The 12,772-nt window shown below is 38.9% G+C and overlaps 1 protein-coding gene across 2 annotated transcripts in view; it reads right to left on the reverse strand.

Moving 5' to 3' along the window:
* Window positions 1-12,772, reverse strand: part of LDLRAD4 (low density lipoprotein receptor class A domain containing 4) — a 301,736-nt gene that overhangs the window by 117,258 nt on the left and 171,706 nt on the right. The window contains exon 1 of one of the 2 annotated variants that reach the window (XM_081952767.1): window positions 1,050-1,066. The exons of the other annotated variant lie outside the window; for it this stretch is intronic. The gene's annotated coding sequence lies outside the window, so the exon portion shown is untranslated. Of the gene's footprint in view, window positions 1-1,049; window positions 1,067-12,772 lie in introns of those variants that run through there. 2 annotated transcript variants of the gene reach the window in all.

Here is a 12,772-nt window from a genome sequence, read left to right on the forward strand (position 1 = left end):
GAACTGAAAGGAAAGTTTACCAGTTGAAGTTGCTTTTTCGAGTGTGAGATTTAATGTACCATAATAAAACCATGGTTTGTTAAACCAAGGTTTATTAAATAAACGCCACTTTATTCTGCATTTGAGGCAGCTGGGACAACTGTTCACTTGATTGCTAGATGAATGTGCAATGTATTCCTAATAACTAGCCATACAATTAAGACAAGCAAACAGGCTAATTTCAGTCAGATGTGATGGGGGAACTTTAAGAAGACGTATCTTACATTACAATGGTGGAAAAAAATCACTGACTTTCAGGAATTCTATCTTATTCATGGTGAAGTAATTACAGCAAAACACCACCTCCATTTCTCCACATCTTTTATCCCAAGCTTCTCTCACACATTCCCAGGCTATTTTTATTTCCAGTGCTAGGTCATGCTATCATTATCATTCCGTTTGTCACACTATGGAATTCACATTGGGAAAATGTGTTACCAAGAATGTTAATTTTAAGAAGGTAAGAGAGTCAAATTATAGTCTCTCACTACACTGTTCTAAATACAAATAATTTTTTTCACAACCCTTAACGGCTGTAAATCACTGCAAATGCAGGGAAAGTACCTGTTAAATATATATCTGCTTTCCCTACAGTTTAGATAACTGCAGGCTTACTTTCCAATATCCTAAACTGAAGACAATGTTTCAACCAAGTTAGGCTTACTGTTATGATTAACTTTTAATTCTAAAACATAGTTGCCAAACTATGCCAAATTGTGTTAATTCATGAGCCCTTTGTTATAAAATATTATCACGCACTAATTCCAGATATTTTAGGCAGACTTCTCGTTGAACTCAATAGGATTGACCTTTGTTAAACTGTTTGCATCTGCAATTGAATCCAACCATCAACATTCAGAGGTAAGTGTCTATGCTCCATAGGATTTTCTTTAGATATCTGTGAAAATGATAGCAACCAGTCACATCAATTAGAGTAATTCCCCCCTTTTTAATCACAAATTCACTTATTCTTATTAGAAGTAAACAAAAGATTAGCCATGGTATATTACCAGAAACCAATCATCATAAGATGTGAATATTCATTTGAATGCTTTCCCAAGTAAAGGATGTAGTGCAGATCCTGTAAGGAGAACAGATAGTCCTCGGGTTACAACAGCAGTTGGGACCAAGATTGCCACTGCTAAGAGATGCCGTTGTAAAATACAACATCTCAGCAATGAGTTTGGAGTTTCATTGGAGTTGGGGTTTTCAGGAATGCTGACATTCAGGACATCCAGGTTGTTAAGTCTGAAGAGGCAGGAGTTCCAGGTAAAGACCAGGATGGGGCTGCAGGAAGATGGGGGGAGTGCTCAAGAAGGGGGATATTGCAGCCCACCAGTGCTTAACAGTCAGTGAAAGAAACTTAAGAAGGACCTATCCAAATTTGAAAGTGAAGGCAGGAAGTTTCTACCTTCAGACTTGCAAGAACGATGCCAGCTGTCCCAGGTAAACCAGACAGAAAACCTGGCAATATAAACTAATTCTACTTTATTGCAAAGCTACATTAATAGAATCTTGCAAGTCTAAAGGCACAAACTGATTCAGGAGGACAGATCCTTCCTAAATATCTTTCTCTGACTGCTAATCCATTGGGGGCTTCTGCTTCTCCTGCCTGATTGTTTCCTAGGAAGATTCTCTTCCCCCTTTCCCTCCAAAGTCATTCATACATTCCATTACGCTGGGGGAGGCTGTGGTGATCAGAGAGGCCTCAGGAAGGCCAGTGCAGGCTCTGTGGCTCAGGGAAATGGGGCTGTTGCAGGGCAGAAAAAGTGGCAGGAGTGACTTACAAAGCTATATGCCACCTTCCTTACTGGGTCCCCCATTGCCTTTACTTGTAGGAAGCCAGCAGGGAAGGTCACAAATTGTGATCATGTGACTGTGGCTCGCTGCAATGCCAATTATGTGACTGTGGGGCTTTGTGACAGCCAGAATTTTGAAGACTGGTCTTATGTCTATATTTTCAGCACTGCAGTAATTTTGAATGATTGTTAATGAATGGACATAAACTGAGGGGTATCTGTGATATCTGTGGGACTATTTTTCAATGGGCCATTAAGGCTGCTGACCTCTGATGATTCTGGTAATATATTTTCAGTAAGAGCCACACATTTGGTGTCCTCTTTCTTTCTTGCAAGAGAAAGGCTAAATTAACTGTTGTTATTAGTCAGTCTATGCAGAAAGTAGAAGAAACCCAGCCATTTTCTGGTTAGTGGCCAAAGGAGAAAAAAAGATGATAGGGAGGTGGAGTAACAAACCTGGTAGGAAATGGATATTATTGTGTGCTGAGGCCAAAAGGATTTAGCCCAGGTTTGGTTAGATCTGACAATTTCCAAAGTCCCTTTCAACTCTTACAGACTGTATTCCCACATTCTAGCTGAAATAGCAAATTAGTATTATGATACATGTATATACGTAGATATACTTGAGTTCAGTAAAGCAAATTCTAGTTGAAAACACAAACACATGATCACCATTTTGTGAATTTAGTGACAAAAAATAATTAAATAGCCTTTTGGGTAACAAACTCAGTGATTAAATTGTTCCATTAAAAAACATCAAAACTGAACCATCCCCTTTAGACTTGTTATTTGAGCTGTGAAAGGATTGCAGTAGAGGCTTAATCTACAGATGGTCCTTGCTTAATGATGGTGATTGGGACAAGCAACTCTGTCACTAACTAACACAGTGGTAAAGCACAATCCTGCATGGTTCAACATCCTGTGGACATGTGACCGCTATTTGTGATCTACTGGCTTTCACATTGACTTGTGCCTGTTGGAAGCTGTTTTTGTTTTATAATGTGTACCATGATTTTTTGACAACACACAGCTTACACCCCTGCCCAAAGTCTAGTGAGACAAAAATCTAATGTTTTGAAAGATTGTCTAATATACTGGCATTAGCGTATCAACTAATCTGTAAGAAACATCAAATGTGTCTTAGATTTTCTGTTTCTAGCAGTGGTGAGACAATATCTTATTTTATTTAGATCTAATTAGTTTCAAAACTTAGAAAAGACCAGTCACCTGTGGCAATTTGCCACCTTCAGGTTTTTAAAGGCAATTTGAGACAACGACTATTTCCTAAGTTCACTGAGGACGTTCCTCTAGATCAGATAAAGTAACATCGATATTTAAATTTTGTCTTTTCCTCTCTATTTTTCAACCGCAAATAAACCAATCTATTTTTGTTGCTAGGTAATATTTGCAAGGGAGCTCTCCTACAAAACAGAGATAAGATTAAGAGATATGAAAATGTAAGCTTATAACTGATATATAAATGTGAGTCTTTGCAAAATAATTTAGAAAAAAATAGACCAGCTAGCATATATTTTTATTTATTATCTCCGATTAATTATCTAATTTAAAAAAGAAGACAGAAAATTTGCAACAACCAGTACAGGAAACAGAAAATAAAAAATAAAAACAACCATTCCAGCAAAAGGCATAGAGTTGACCAGCTAATCCCACCCTATACCCATTTTAAGAACAGTTGGTTGGTCTTCCCATTGAGTGGGAACAGAGGGGAAAATAGAAAATCAACCAACCAATGCCCTAAAATGATGCTGCCATATAATGCTATGTGCAGGCAGCAATACACATCTTATTGATGTGCAGTAGGGATAGGCTGTGGGAATGCTACAATTTATGATGGCATTCTTTCTGTGTTACTACATTGCTTTGGATGGAAAGTCTTGGAAACGACTTGTGTGCCCTAACCTAACCAGAGGTGGTATTCAGCAGGTTTTGACCAGTTCTGGAGAACAGGTAATGGAAATTTTGAGTAGTTCAGAGAACCAGTAAATACCACATCTGACTGGCCCCGCCTCCATCTATTCTCTGCCTCCCGAGTCCCAGCTGATCGGGTGGGAATGGGGATTTTACAGTATCCTTCCCCTGGAGTGGGGTGAGAATGGAGATTTTATAATATTAACACACCCAAGCCATACCCACAGAATCGGTAGTAAAAAAATTTGAATCCCACCACTGTACCTAACCCTTACAAGCTTCCTCATGTGATGGTAACTTTAATTGCAAGAGAGCTCCCAAATCCTGGAAAAATTTACTGGTAACTAAATGTTCATCAGAACCAGGGGTGGTATTTACTTATCTTCCCTACTGGTTCGCAATGTGAGCGCGCACCTCCCTGCATGCGCTAAGCCTTTCGCGCATGTGCTTTTTGCTAAAAAAGAGCCTAAATGGGATGCCATAGAGCTGGGGCGGGTGGGTGGGGCCACCCACAATTATCGCTACCAGTTCCTTTGAACCTGTCCGAACTGGTAGAATACCACCTCTGATCAGAATTCCCTTTTCATATAGTGAAAAGAGGGAGTTGGGGAACTCAAGGGAAACATATAGCCTTAATTTATCTGCTACACATTCCTGTGTAAAAATAATTTCAGTATATGTCTATCAATGACTGTGAGAACACTCCCTTGAGATTTCTGGAACTCTTTATCACCATATCATAGAGGTAGTTCTTAACCTACAGCCACAATTAGGATCAGAATTTGCATCATAAGTTATTGTGGTCATAAGTCAACTCAGACCTGATTTTATCAAAAGTTTAGGGCAGTCTTAAGCAAATCCCCATGGTCCTTAACTGAATCAAATGGCTATTAAGGAAATCATACAGTCATTAAACAAATCAAGTTTCCTCATTAGTCTCTTTTGTTGGAAATTGACATAATGGGTTGCAAATAGTGATCAAGTGACCAGGGGATACTGCAACCAGTTGTAAATACAAGCTGGTGGCCAAGTGGCTGTACTTCAATCACATGATCACAAGGCTGATTCAATGGTAATAATAATAATAATAATAATAATAATAATAATAATAATAATAATAATAATAATAATAATAATAATAATAATAACAACAACTTTAATTTATAAACCGCCCCCTTCCTAAACAGGACTCAGGGCGGTGTACAGTCATAAGTGTGACTACAGGTCATAAGTCACGTTTCCCAAGACTATTATAACTTGAGTCATCATTAAATAAAAGGTCATAAGTAGAGGATTACCTGAAATCAAAATCCCATAGATCTTGTTATTCACAAGAATAAATTACAAGCAATGAGTGAACTATATTATTATATTTAAGAATTATAAAAAAATCACATATGTATTGGTTTGATAAGAGGAAATTTGGTATAAATTCTAAATGGTGATCATGAAAGGAAGTTTAGAAATTCTGTTATGTATAAAAGTTTATAATATTAAAAAAAAAGAGTAAGTCAAATTTAGTTAAACTAAGACCAAAAAATAATAATAATGAAATGACGGATATTGTTAAATAAATGATTGATCATAATAATGTAATATTTGTATTGACATGATAAAAGGGAAATTGGATATAAATTGTAAACAGTGATTAAGAAAGGAGGTTTAGAAACTTTGTTATTAATCATAATTAATTTTTATTTAGAAAGTGTTATAAAGATGTAATGTTGCTTGATGATATTGAAAATAGATAACGGAATGCCATCATCTGGTTTTTCTTTAAATGTTGGAATATTTTATATAAAGGTATGTTAAAACAATTATAGTCATATGAAGATTGAGGTATGATGATAGTAATATATATAAATATATTTTATTTAAAATATATAACTTGATATGAATTGTAGGTGATGACTGTGGAAGGGATGCATGAAAGCTCTTTGTAACCAATTGACACACTTTTTACAATTTGTAATGGAAGATATTTTTGTGATGTTTGTTGTGTTTTGTCTGTTTGTGTTTATTCAAAAATTAAAAAAATATTAATAAAAAAAGAATTAAAAAAATTCTAATAATCCTTATAGAGATTTGCTTCTCTGTTAAAAGCCCCCCAAAAGAATGAAAATAGACGCTTCTAAGAGTATCCATTCCTCCCTCTGTTCCCTCACAAGTTAACAAAAGTTTTTAACTGTTAGAGCAATACTTCTCAAAAAATACAGCATAATTGTTCATCAATATATCAGTACTGGTTTGACACCAATCATGTTCACTGGAATTGAATGTCATTCCATGGAGTTGATCAGCAGACTGCCCCCAAAACAGAGTACTCAAACAGAACTGAACAAATAACCTGCCTCTTCACTAAAACACCAGGGAATGACTGATAGAAATTTCAGTTTTCTCTGAACTATTATTTATAAGTGTATTCTCTAATAATATAACAACATGATTTTGGTATACAAATACGGAAAGAAGTGAAAACATGAATTATAGTAATGCTTCCTAGGAATACAAATACCATTTCAGTTTGTGGGAAATTCTGTGCTTGTGCCGTACCATGCAACTCCATCTGCCTGTGCCCACAGCATGCTGTAACCCCCTCTGGCCTTCATACCCTCACACACAGCCTGCACCAAGCCTCCTAAGCCCATTTTCAGCCTCTCCCAGCCTTCCCAGGCACCCCCCACTTTACTTTACCAGGGACTCCTACTACTTTCAATTTAAAGGCCCAAAAGTCTTCAGGTTACAACAGCTATTGGGACTACTCAGACTGTTGTCCATAAACAGTGTTTTAATGATAAAAGTAAATAACAAAATAAGATTAAATTATTTGAAAATTATTTGTGGAAATCAATTATAGTGTTCATGAAAACCTAAAATTTATTGTTGCAAATGGACAATGACTTTAAAGGTTGCTGTTTGACACCTCATAATATGCACCCAGCCACTATCCATTGTGTAAGAGGTTCTTGAAGGCATATGAACAATTCACTTGATTGTCTTCTCTACATGATTTATGTCATCAAGATCTAAAAACTTTTGATTAACTGTTTTCACCTAACTACCAGTAGGAAATATCTAATCTGACAACAAATCAGAGAAGGCCTCATATGACATACTGTAATATTAGTGGCCTCTCTGATTTCTGAAATTATTTAGGGTATTCATACTAAGACATAAGTACCTGTGCTATTTTGGGATGCTCTCCACTCCTGGAGTCCTCAATCAAACTTTATGTGTAATCACAGGGCTTGTTGCTATGACATAATCATAACTTCGTTTATGTTATGAATACTGAAGGCCACATTCAGTCTCATCTATTCTGGGATCAAAAGTACTCTGACTTATGACAAGCATTTTTAGTTTGGGTATCTGCTGTCACAGCATAGAGGAGGAGGCAGAGAGGGGGAGGAATCTTCAAGGACATGCTTTCTTTCTCATACGTGCAGACACTGCTTCTCGAACAAATGACTAAATATAAAACTACCTGTAACACTAAAAAAGTAATTGGCTCCATCATTTAATAGTTTTCTTTACTCTAAAGCAAAGTGTGTGTATCAGAAATAGTATATCTTTTCATTGATGTACTATACATAGTACTTAGTTCAAAAATTTATTTATTAATTTGCTCCTTTCAAACTCTTCCTCTGTGTGTTTATATTGTTTCAATTCAGAGACATTTTGTGTTTCAGATTATTGAAGCTCTCTCTCAAACCAAACAACAAATTGTACGGCACTTAAGCAAATCCCCAAACTGAAAACCTAGTTGTTACTCATTCTTCTGTCATTTACTATATGGACCCAAGGTGGGTTTCCCACCCACTCCCACCCCTTATAGTGTTGGGTTCTCTGCATTTGTTCTGTGCTTGACAATACTTATATTTCTCTTCTTTTAATGAATTCTGTATATTTTACTTTTTGAGATTATAAATCCCTTTCCCTCTGCAGAATATGAGGAACCAAATATGATTTCACAAAGCTTTTGTTTGAATTTCTCGCTGAGCATAGTAGAGCATAGGTTTTTTTAAAAATCAAAGTCTTTTTAATAAGAAAGGCCTTTGACTGGAATACAAGTTTTTTTTTAAAAAAAAATTAAGTATTATTCAAGGTAAGAAGAAAAACTCAATTTCAATTCTGAAGCAGATCTTTGAAGTATGTATTAAGAAAACGATTTAAATTTTCCTTTTTAAAAAAAAAATCCATTTGAGTCTCACCCTTGGAGCATTTGCTGAGCATATTGGCAGCAGCCCAGGCAAGCTTTAAATGGTTGAAGTTACCAAACAAAAATATCTGAAAATGGAAAACTGCTTTTCTGAAAGCCTTCCCAACTGCTTTAAGAAAACCAATTGCTGTGAAACAATATGCATGCATCAGTACAAAGCCAGGAGAGGCTTATTGTAAAGTGCCCCAATGGCACCATGATTTGGAAGATATGCTCAGTAAAACAAAGTTTTTTAAAACTCTTCTTCTTCCTTGTCTTTTATTGTCTGTATACTGTGCCAAAAAATATCAGCAACCTTCCAGGTCAGTTTTTAAATTCAAATTTCACTATTTCTTTGCACAATTAACCCAGCACATATGCAGCAGCATAAATCATTTCTTTTTAACACAGTGTGTGTGTAATAAAAAAAGAACATAAATATATCTTTGTAGAATTGAATTATCAAGGGAAATCATAAAGAAAAGCAGACTGTAGTTGATGTGCCGGGAAACAATTAAAAGCAACAGAAGAACTAAAATTGAAGGATAAAGTAGAATAATATATTAAATTGGAATGGCATACTAAATTAGAATCATGCAATAAAACCATAATATTCATTAAATACTGGGACCCTTTTTATTTCAGTCCAATTCTTATTGACACTTGCTATTCTACACTATTTGTCACCAATCAGTATCTGCCTACTGAATTCTGTCATTACTTCTGTCTTACTTTTGTATTGCTAAGCTTACAATTCCAGTAAATTATATTGTACTAGTCTATAGTTTGTGTAATCATGATTTAATGAAACAATTTCATGAAATGATTTACTGAAAATTCCACAATACATACCATATTTTTCGGAGTATAAGATGCACCTTTTTGCCTCCCCAAACAGGCCCGTTTTTGTGAAAAATGGGCCATTTTTGCTCATTGGGGGGGCAGCCCCCCAGGAGCACTCTGCAAGCCCCCCCAAGCCTATTCATGTCTTTTTTTAAAAATGGGCATTTTCGTGAAAAACGGGCCGTTTTTGGGAGGTTTGCAGAGTGCAAAAACTTTTTTTTCCTTTCGGAAAGCACATGGATAAATACACCTGGAAACATCTACCTACTTACCTATTCTCTCTCTCTCCCTACCTACCTACTGTATTTCTCTCTCTCTCTCTCTCTTTCTCTCTCTCTCTGCCTCTTTCTACCTACCTACCTACCTACTCACTCTCCCCCCCTACCTATCTACTGTATTTCTCTCTCTCTCTCTCTCTCTCCCTACCTACCTACTGTATTTCTATATCTATCTCTCTTTCTCTCTCTCTCTCTCTCTTTATCTACCTACCTAACTACTCTCTCTCTCCCTACCTACCTACTGTATTTCTCTCTCTTTCTCGCCATGTCTATCCCTCTATCTACCTACCTACTTTTTTTAAAAATTTGCCTCTTCAAAACCTTGGTGCGACTTATACTCCAGTGCATCTTATACTCTGAAAAATGTGGTAATTCACACAGCATTGTAATTCAGAACCGTCAAATTCTTATATATCACTAAGAGTATTTTGTGAACTAGGTCAGAAATATGTGGAGACATGCATCTGAAAACACTTGCCCCAAATATGAATTCCAGGTGGTTTACTGGAGATCATATAACAGCAACTGAGTTGTTCCCAATGCTGGTGCAAGACCTCCAACCAAGGTCTATAACAACAGAAGAATGTATATTTCGTGGTATAAAATGGAAACCAAATGGTATAACTGTGATCTATTACACAATTCCACAAGTAAAAACAAAACAGCAAAAGAAAGTAAATACTCTAGAAAGCATTTTCTGCAGTTAAAGAAGAACAATGCACTAACTTCAGTCTATTTAGAAGCCTTACACCAACCACTTTGAGAGAGAAAGTCATACAAGGGACGTATGTTGCCCAATGATCATGTGAGTTGAGGAGCTATATACATTTTCTAAATCGATAGATAATACAAAGGAACAATTGATCAGGGAGCAAGTTCCAGCTTTTGATCAAGGGGAAACTGCTAACCTGCAGTAAGATGTGCCTATATATTCATTCTTCATTGAATAAATGTGTGCCTAGGTCTACACAAACAGGAAAACTATATCATGGCGTACTGTACTAAGTAAATCCTATCAATATATCAATTTTATTTTCTTGACTGTTTTTTCCAGATTTCTGCATCCAGAATATTTTGTATTTAAATGTCTGTTATGGCAGTCTATGTATTACTGCATTACATTTTCAAGGACAATATTTACTGAATGACTAATGATGTTTTACATATTTTAATTCCCTATGCCAGATGTACAAGCTTGGATGGTTTTCTAGAAACAACTGGAAAATCCTACCCTGCCTTTCCCATGATTTAAGAAAGGTTTGTATACAGTAGTGCCACATTGAAACAACTATTCTTTCCATTACATCTGTGTGCACAACTGATCTGATCTAAAAGAAGTGGGGAGGGAAAGCTACTGGAGGAAGAACGTTTCACAATACTGGATAGAAAGAATGTTGGTCCTTACCTGAAAGTTTCTTTTCAGTAGACGAGAGGGAGGGGCCACACATGGGATATTCTGAAAGCCTGACTGGGCCAAAGACCACCCGATCGCCCCGCACCCCACTAACTATCAACTAACTTAACTGGGGTGGGAAGTGGACCCTTCCTCTCGTCTACTGAAAAGAAACGTTCAGGTAAGGACCAACATTGTTTTTCCAGTAGACTCGAGGGAGTGGAGGCAATCCCTATGGACAACATCATCTTGCCCAGCAAGCGGGCCAAGGTCAGGATGGAAGCTGACCTTCTTGCATGAACCTGCCATGCCAACGACTGGAGGCTGACAAGTCCTTCTGGAGAGAGTCAAACTAGGCCTGCCACTGAGTCTATCACCACCTCCAGATGGAGGATCTTTGTCGAGGGAGAGAGATGACTTTTGGGAAAGTTGATGGAGAACCCCAGGACCTGCAACATCTGGATGGTCAGGCAAAGATAGAGAACCACCTGTGCGTGTGAGTTGGCTTGCATGAGCATGTCGTCTAGGTAGCAATGGAGTCTCACCAGGACAGAGCGGAGGTGAGCTGCCAACGCCACCAAGACCTTTGTGAACGTGCGTGGTGCAGAGGCTAGGCCCAAGGGAAGAGCCCTGTATTGGAAGTGGCGACCCTTGTGACAGAACCAGAAAACCTGTGATGGTCGGGGAGGATCGGAATGTGGAGTTATGCCTCCGTTAGATCTACTGATGCTAGGTAATTGCCCTTCCTGATTCCCTGGAGGATAGATCCCAGGGAGGACATTTTGAATCGTCTGTAGACTAGGAATTGGCTCTCCACCACCACCACCCCGAGTTCTTTGGGACTACGAATAGATTGGACTAGTGACCCAACCCGTGTTCCAACACTGGAACCGGTTCTATCGCTTGAATGTCGAGCAGATGTTGGATGACTTGGGACATCAGATGGGCACGAATTGGATCCCAGGAAGGGGGGAATACCCAGAAGAAGGTCGGAGGTATGGAGAGAAATTCAAAACGAAGGCCGTGTTTGACCATGGATCGTACTCAGGCATCTGTTGTGAGTAGATCCCACTGATCTGCAAGCAGAGCCAGGCGGCCGCCCATGGGAATACTCAGGGTTGGAGTCATTTCCCTCTATGGAAGGGGTGCCCCCCACCCGCAAAAGGGCTGCTTGGACTGGGCTTGGTACCCTGCCCCTATCCTGATAGTACTGCCTCTGGGACTGCCTATCTGACCTATAAGGAAAGAACTTGGCTTGTTGGTACTCAGGTTCAGGAGCCCTGTATGAGTGTTTCCGGTAAGGAGCTGGTCGATTTCCGGCTTCTTGGAGTTGGTCGGCAGGACCTTCTTTTTATCCTTATTCTCGATGAGAATCAGGTCTGATGATTCACCAAAGAGATTGGTCCCTGCGTAAGGGGCAGCTGCCAAGTTCCACTTGGACTTGTTGTCCATTTGCCAGTTCCGAAGCCATAGTAGATGCCTAGAAGTCACCAAGGTAGCAAGGGCTCGGGACGAATATTTCACAGCGTCTAAGGTGGCATCCGCAGAAAACTGTGTGGCTGCAATAATTTTGGTGATATCCTGTTGAAGTCGCTCATCTTGAACAGGAATGCGATCCTGTAGTTGGCGAAGCCACATGATCGCTGAGCGATTGAAATAGGAGGCCGCCGTGGCAGATTTTATTGCCCAGCAGAAGCGTTGAAGTTCTTATGCAAGGTAAGTTCCCGACACTTGTCCTCTGGTTTTAGTTTATCTGCTACATCTCCTGGCACGACAGAAGACGCATTGGCCAAAGAAGCCACAGGGACATCCACTGTGGGCAATTGAAGTGCCTGGGAGAAGATCTGCCCCATATTGTAGAAGCAGCGGTCATTGCTCCCAGGATTGGGAAAGGTAGAGGGGTGGGCCCATTGATTCTTTACCACCTCCAGAAATGAGGAGGAGCAGGGACCTCCTCCTTATTGGTGGCGGTATTGGAAAACATGACTAGGTTAGAGTCCCTGGGTTGAGGGACAGCCGGATCCCCAGTTCCCATCTTAGTGGTCTTTCTGGCCTTGTGAAGCAGAGTTTTAAACGTAGGAGGAACAAATAGATTAGGGAATGCAGGTGGGTCAGGAAGAACAGACTCTTCGTCCTCTGAAAACCCCATGTCTTGACAAGGTTCCACACCTAACACTGATCCCTCACCAACCACTGAGGGAGAAGGAAGCCTAGCAGGCACCTGCCTCTGAGCAGAGGAAGGATCCCTTCCTTGCTGAAGGGAATGGGTCACCCTATCCCTTGGAGGGGGGAA

This window comes from Natrix helvetica, assembly GCF_964273705.1.
Source record: "Natrix helvetica genome assembly, chromosome: 4".
NCBI classification, from domain to species: Eukaryota; Metazoa; Chordata; class Lepidosauria; order Squamata; family Natricidae; genus Natrix; species Natrix helvetica.